Below are 8,531 nucleotides of genomic sequence, written 5' to 3' on the forward strand. Positions count from 1 at the left end.
AAGAAAAGAAAAATAGCACAAGTGGGATTTTAAGGAACAAATTCGTCAAAATTGCCTGTGCAAATTAGCTGATTTTGGAAGCAAGTTGCGAACAGTTCAGAATGAATTAGAGAATGAACATTATATGCTTGGAAAGCTACAAATGTCTATTTTCTGGAACATTTCATGGATTGCTAATATCATTTTTCTAAAAGAGGTTATGGCCATTTTAACACTGAAATATTCCTAAGAGGCTGAGCAGTTTGTAACTGACAAGAAAGCATTGAAAGCAATAAATCCAATAAATCTAGCAGCCAAAACTGATTCAGCCAAGAACAAGCCAGCTGACACCTATTCAAATATCAGAGGAAATGGAATTAAAGATGACGATTAAGTGGGAGTAATAGGCATAAAGGCTACCTAAAGAGTTACAATTGTTTTACCATTTCCTCTCACTTATTGTCATCACTAGATGGCTATTAGTGGGGTATGGAGAAGAAACTGGGGCAGCAAGCAAGAACAAAAAGGTTGCAGGTTGCAACGGCAAAGTGGGGGGAAAAAATAGAAAAAAAAATGGAAAGGAGCAGCTGACGAAAATGGGAGGGAAGAAAGTAAGGCAGCAAGAAGTTGGACGAGGAAGAGTGAAGCATTAATAGAGGAAGGAGGAAATCTTGGCATTCTCTTCTTTCAGTTTTATCTTCTCAAACTCATGTCTTTCTTTTGGTTTAATTTGAGAATTATGTGTAATTAAATTTTTAGTAGTTAGGGGCTGTTTTGAAGCCCCGAATATGATTGCAAGTTTGTTATGACATTTCGTTTGAATTCCTTTTATGAATGGATAAAAATTGGTTCACTACTTATGTCAGTGTTGAATTCTTTATTTGTTTTCTATGGATGCATACGTAGTAAGCATATCTAGGATTCTAACACTATGAATATGTGTGTGCCTGCCCTTGTCGAATGAGGATCTACATATGTTCTAGAGTAGTACTTGTTAATTGCGATTAACATGTGAACCAATTTCTAGGATAAGTAAGACAACGCTAGTACTTATGATGCCTTGTGATGACTCAACCTCTTTTCATTTTTATTGATTTCTACTTGTTAAATCTATGAACACGCCATTCTAGATTGCAGGGACCAAGTTAAGTTGAAAACGCCATTCTCTTAACATACTACATAAGCAAAAGTAATAGGTTGAGTTCTAACATTGAGCCAACTTGAGCATCTTCATCTAGAATTAAAACAAATTTGAATGAAATGTAACATGTTTGCATGATTATTTGGTGGTGGATAGCAATTCCCCTAACTCGTTTTTCTTAATTTGTGAACTACTTAAAATCTGTTTATGTCCTTTTTTTTATTATTTAATTTAAATAGCAAACCAACTCCAAAAATCTCAAATATTTGTGTGAGTGTAGTTCTGTGTGTTTAGTGTCTTCATATAAAATTTTGTAGACTTTAGATAAGTGTAAGTCGATCTAAGAATTATTTTTCGGTGGCTGGTCAGTAGGGACATCAACCCAATTTTTGTGACATTTTAAGAAATTAGATAAAACAATCTTCTGTGGGAAAGACCCTTATTTTCATATGCTACAATTGACAAATCTTAATGTTAATAAAGAAAATCAATAAGACATTTGTGTGCTACTTTGTGGTGTGCTTTTAATCCTATCAATTCCCAAGAACTTTCTTGCTTTAGTGCGATCGTTTAGGACATTCAGGAAGAGATATGATGCGCCATATTCTCAAAACATCTCATGTGCATCCTCTTACCAGAAGTTTAAAACTCGTACATGGAAATACGTCATGCCAAGCCTGCTCTTTGAGTAAATTATTAACTCAACCCTTATTATAAAGATCATCCATAACCACCTGAAGTTTCTTCATCATATTCAAGGGGATGTTTGTGGACTTATTCAAACCACTTTCTTAACATTTAAATATTTTAGGTGTTGGTTAATGTATCGGCAAGTTGGTCACATATTTGCGTATTGTCCACATGCACTGATAAATTTGCTTAACTCCTAGCACAAATTATTAAGCTTAGGGTTTACCACCCTGATTATCTAATTAGGTTGATTCGAGTGGATAATGTTGGAGAGTTATGGTTATTGCATGTCTGTCGAGATTGATGTTGAACACCTTGTACCCTATGGTCATACCCAAAATGGCCTAGCAGAAGCGTTAATTAAGCACCTTAAATTGATCACTCGGACCTTGGTCATGCGCACCAAGGTTTCAATCTTTGTTGGGGCTATGCAATTTTGCACGCAACTATGCTGGTCCGTTTGAGGCCCACCACCACCAAATAATTTCACCATTATAGTTCGTTACTAAGTACGAGCCTGACTTCTTGCACTTACATGTGTTTTGGTGCACAATTTATGTGTCAATAGCATTGCCACTACGTACCAAAATGGATCCTTAGAGAAGAATGAGAGTCTATGCCAATTATGATTAGCCATCCATAATTTGCTACTTAAAGCCCTTGACAGGCAATCTTTTTACCAAACGTTTTGCAAATTATCACTTCGATGAGGCAATCTTCTCGTCGTTAGGGGCAGATAAGAATGTTAACATTCCTGAAGAACACTGTGAATTGTTGTGGATTAACCCCACCAAGTCTCATTTAGATCCTCGCACCACACAATCTGAATTGAAGTGCACCATATTTGAGATCTAAAGAGTGTTAGTCAAAGCATGTGGGATGCTTTTACTAATGTAGTGAAAGTGAAAATATCACATATATCAACTGCAAATGCATCTGCAAGGATACATGTGCCACACGTATGTTGAAATATAACCCTAGAAAGATGAGTCGTCCCTGGAGGACGGTTGGCCACACCTGTTACGATGCCCAATACACTAGCAGTTACCAATCATCTACTTCTACCCTAAAGCATGGCAGACCTATTGGTTCAAAGGATTCATAACCCCGAAAAAGGAAGCACACGAAACAATCTATTGAAATTAGGTTGAATCCTACCTTCGCTAACTCATTCATTCCAGTGCATGAGATTTTGATCCATTATGCTAGCTTTGACAAGGTTTGGAACTATTGACGTAGAACTGATTGGTCAAATTAGAAATAAGCAATCCAGGTTGAACTTAAGTCACTTGTGAAACGTAAAGTGTTTGGGCCTTCAGTTCTTACACATCCACATATGAAGTCTGTTGGCTACAAGTGGGTTTTCATAAGGAAGCATAATGAGAAGAATGACACAGTTAGATATAAGACATGTTTCGTGGTGCAAGGCTTCTTTCAATGCTCTGGGATTGATTTCAAGGAGATGTATTTCCTTGGACATCATGACGTTCCGTTAGCTTATCAGTTTGGTAGTTTTTTAAAAACTGGATGTGGTAATCATGTATCTTTATGGTAATCTTGATATGGAAATCTACATTAAGATTTTTAAATGACTTACATTGACTAGATCAAATAGTTCTAGACCACGGAACACCTTCTCTATTAGGTTAAGGTGTTCACTCTACGAATTGAAACATTCTAGACGAACGTGGTATAACCATTTGAGTGAGTATTTGATTAGTCAAGGATATGTGAAAATGGACTATGCCCATGCATACTTATCAAGAAGTCCAAATCCGGATTTGCGATAGTTGTAGTTTATGTCAATGACAAGAAGAGCTTGAGAAAACTACCTCACACCTGAAATCGGAATCTGAGATGAAATATCTAAGGAAAACTAGATATTGTCTCGGCTAGGAAATCGAACATTGTTCAGATGGTATTTTGGTACATCAATTGAACTACACCTAGAAGGTTTTCAGACGCTTTAACAAGGATAAAGCAAAAATTTCGTGTACTCTTATGATCGTTTGAATGTTAGATGCAAAACGAAACCCTTTTCTTCCTAAAGATGATGAATAAGAGGTTTTAGATCCTAAAGTTTCATATCTGAGTGCAATTGGCGCTTTATTGTAATTAACTTAGTGCACTAGACTGGACATCTCCTTTGCTGTTAATCTTTTGGCAAAATATAGCAACGCGCCTACACACAGACACTGGACTGGTATTAAAGACATTATTCATTACCTCAAAGGTACTACAAATTTGGGCATTCCTTATGCATCCTCGTATAGCTACCTCGGTCCTCGAGTTAATTCTTGTTTGTTGGTTATTTTACGCAAGTTATATATGATTCACATAAGGCACATTCACAAACGGGTTATGTCTTTATAGTTAGAAACACCACAATAACTTGGAGGTCAACCAAACAAACCTTAGAGCATCCCCAGCGTGGGGTTTTGCTCGGGGGAAGGGCTCCAAAACAATGGCCCGAGGGCCGGTGGCGATGCTCCAGCGTGGGGGAGGCCGAAGGCAGGGGGAGGCCCGAGGGCCAGGCCCGTGAGGGATTGCCAGGCCTTGAGCCCGAGGTGGGGCTAACGCCAGGGTGGCGTCAGCGCATTATTTAATTTTTTTTGTGTCAGGCGCATGCAACCCACCCGCGCGTGGGGGCGCGTCGCCGACACAAAAAAAATTAAAAAAAGCAAGTGTCAGTTACCGTTGGGAAGCCACGTGGCTTCCCACGGTGCGTTAGATCCTAATGGTCACTTAATGTGGACCGTTAGATCTCAACGGTAAAAAAAAAAAAAAAGTCAGATTTAATATCCACCGTTCGATCTGAGATCAACGGTGGATATTAAAATGCTTTATAAATTAAAAAATAAATGAAAAAATAGTTTTAAAAATCTGAAAAGTTACCGTTGTGACACGTGGCACAATCTGGAGCGTTGGAATTCAAATTTTTTTATATCTAACAGCAGAGATTAATTAATTGAATAAAATTTTAAAAAAAATTGTAAAAAATTCAAAAAAATTCAAAAAAATATGAAAAAAATTGTAAAAAAAATTGTTTTTACTTTTCTATAAATACCTTCTCATTATCATCTACCTTACACAACAATTTCATATTTTCTCAACTACTTTCAATCACATTCCTTTCTTTGTCTCAAAGTTTGAATCCATTTTTTTTCAACAAAATGACCACTGGTGCAGGTACGAATTGGTCGCTTATTGAAGATGTTGCGTTGTGTACTAGCTAGGTTGAAGTTACTCATAGTTCGCTTACGGGTAATGAGATGCAGTTGCGAGAAATGTGGAGTCTTATTCATACCAATTTTCTTGAGAAAATTGGTGGGAAAAGAACCAAAGAATCAATGTCCAGTCGTTGGAAATTACTTAGCCAATCGTTTAGTACGTGGAGAGACGCTTTGGCACAAGCTAGTAGTAATATTTGAAGTGGGGAAAATTACTCGGATCAGGTAACAATATATTATTTATTTGATACCCAAATTTACATTATAATTATTTGTTTGTATTATTTATTTGTTACATACTTACATTATAATTATTTGTTTGTATTATTTATTTGTTACGTACAAAATTTATTATTTATTGTTACTTATTTGTTACATTATAATTATGTTGTTTGTATTATTTATTTATTTGTTTGTTTGTATTATTTATTTACTAAACTTGGAACTCTAGCCCCATGTTATGATTAACATGACATATATATATATATATATATATATATATATATATTTGCTAGTTACTTATTTTCATTATTTACTAAACTTGAAGCCTTCTTACTTATTTTCATTATATTTGTTACTTATATATATATGTATATATTTGCTAGTTACTTATTTTCATTATAATTATTTATTTGTTACTTATTTTCATTATTTACTAAACTTGAAGCCTTCTTACTTATTTTCATTATAATTGTTACTTATATATATATGTATATATTTGCTAGTTACTTATTTTCATTATAATTATTTATTTGTTACTTATTTTTATTGTGTAGGAACTTCAAGCACAAGCTTGGTACGCTACCAAAACCAAAAGCAAAAATAAATCATTCAACCGGTGGGAATGTTGGAATATTGTCAAAGATTGTCCTAAATTTAGAGTTGTGCCAGTCGGTCCAAAAGTGCACATGAACAGCACCCCTCTACACTCTACACCCGATCATGTTCATGAAGATGATGCAGAAGAAGTGCCCGAAACGCCCTTCCCTGAACGCGCGTCAGGTTCGACCCGTTTTCCAATTAGGCCTCAAGGTAAGAAGGCTTCAAAGAGAAAAGGGAGTGCTTCGAAGAACGATTATGCAAAGTTCATGGAAGAACTTACTCGCCAAGGTGAATTGACTTTGGCGAGGGACCTGGCGAAAGATGAGGCTGATAAGGCTAGAGAGGCATCAAAACAAGCAGCTGTTGAGAGAGAATTTTATGCTAATGAGAGAGAAAGAGAGCTACTTAGGCAAGAAAGGGAACATGTTAGAGAAGAAAGACGGGCTCAACAAGATCGTGAGATTATGAACATGTCTTTAGAAGGGAAGTCTCCAAATTCTAAATTTTTTTGGAAGTCAGAGAAAGCGGACGTTGTGCGAAGGAGGCGTGCAAGAGAAGCAATAGCAAGCCAAGGTGGTTCTAGCACCGCAAGAGAAGATCATCCTAGCACCACAAATTGGTTAAGTGATGATGAATATAGTACTTTTTGTAATCGGAGCCCATAATTTTCCAATCACTTTGGGTTGTAATTTATTATTTATTGTTTGTATTATTTATGTTGTTTCCAATTTCTTGAATATTTATTCAAATTAATTTGGTAAGTTATTTATTAAAAGTCCATCGTTCTAATTAAAAGTCCTTTACATAAACATAAACATAAAAAAATTACATATACTAAGAATTACATAAACATAAACATAAAAAAATACATAAACATAAACATAAACATAAACATACTAAGAATTACATAAACATAAACATAAAAAAATTACATAAACATACCAAATAATAAAACACACCAAATAAAATAACATAAACATACCAAATTCAAAAAAAACACACTAAATGAACTTAATTATCTTCAGCTTGTTTCAATGCCCACTGGTGCTCTAAAAAGTCAATTTGTCGGGCATTGTGCATGTCTGGCATTTGAAATGCAGTATATCGTTGAATGAGCCTTTCATTGTAACGTCCATCCCTTTGTAATGGCTCATGTTGCACGGGCTCATCGGTGGCGTCATGAGCACAATATATACGTGTTCTTGAATTGTTCATCGGGTCTGGCTCATATTCATCAACAGCTTCATAATCGTACTCATCTTCCACAATCATGTTGTGAAGAATAATGCACGTCATCATGATGGATCGAAGCGACTCTACATCAAACAATCTGGCAGCACCCCTGACGATCGCCCAGCGAGCTTGGAGGATACCGAAACAACGCTCCACATCCTTCCTGCACCCCTCTTGACAGCTTGCAAAGTGTTTTTCCTTTGCACTCCGCGGACGTGGCACTGTTTTGACAAAGGTTGACCAGCGCGGGTAGATGCCGTCAGCTAGGTAGTATGGCCCGTCGTACATACGTCCGTTGACCTCATACGTAACTTTTGGTGCCTTTCCTTGCAGGACATCGTTGAACACTGGGGATTGGGCAAGGACGTTGATGTCATTTTGAGTTCCCGGGACCCCGAAAAAGGCGTGCCAAATCCATGTATCAAAAGATGCCACCGCCTCCAGAATGATACTTTTTGCTCCTTTTTTGTCCCCGTAAGCGCCTTGCCATGCACTTGGACAGTTTTTCCACGTCCAGTGCATACAATCAATGCTTCCAATCATCCCAGGAAAGCCACGCATCTCCGCCTTCTTCAACAACCGCTCCAAGTCCATGTGTGTAGGTTTGCGGAGGTACTCAGCGGTGTAGATAGATTCGATTGCTCCGCAAAACCTCATCAGGGACTCAAGAATGGTTGATTGCCCCATCCTCGTTATCTCATCCACTTGGTCTGCAGATGCTCCATATGCAAGCATCCGCAAGGCAGCAATAATTTTTTGCTCAGGCAGTAGACCCATAGCACCAAAAGCATCTTTTTTTTTGCACAAAATAAGAATCATGGTTGCAAACAGCAATCATGATTTTGTTGAACAAATGTCGTTCCATTCTAAAACGACGTCTAAAGTACGTATCAGGGAATGCACTATTAGGAACAAAATAATCATCCAAGAGTTCCATACCTCGTCGTTGCCTGCTTCTATCAAGGTTTTCGGAACGGCTGGGCCTGCAGATCTGAGCCGCAGCTTGGATGACTCGACGGGAATGTGAGGCTCTGCCCCTTCTTACTTCATCATTTCTCATTTGACGCTCCTCATCCTCTTCCCTCTCATTTCTTACCCTCTGGTGATTGAAGATTGCTTCAGATTCGTTAAACAATTCTTCCTCTTCCTGATTGTATTCCCACATCATCCTTGAGGAAGAAGAAGACGACATTGAAAGAAAGAAACAGAAACTATGAATAATGATACAAATTTTTGTGAATAAGGAAGCAGAAACTATGAATAATGATAGAGATCTTGAGAATTTTGGTGTGAGATTTGTGAGGATGGATGGTGGATTATATAGAGGATTCAGAAAGGATTAGGTTCTGCATAATGCCACGTGGCATGCCGTCATTCGTTACAAATCTGATGGAAATCTATCCTCAAAGATTGTGAACCGATTATGACACGTGGCG

General features: G+C 37.3%; 1 pseudogene; it reads right to left on the minus strand.

Annotated features, from left to right (window-relative positions):
- Positions 1-7,122: 7,122 nt before the first annotated feature.
- Positions 7,123-7,972, minus strand: LOC137749526 (protein ALP1-like; annotated as a pseudogene).
- Between the last annotated feature and the right edge of the window lie 559 nt (positions 7,973-8,531).

The sequence above is a fragment of the Pyrus communis genome, chromosome 11, assembly GCF_963583255.1.
Source record: "Pyrus communis chromosome 11, drPyrComm1.1, whole genome shotgun sequence".
NCBI classification, from domain to species: Eukaryota; Viridiplantae; Streptophyta; class Magnoliopsida; order Rosales; family Rosaceae; genus Pyrus; species Pyrus communis.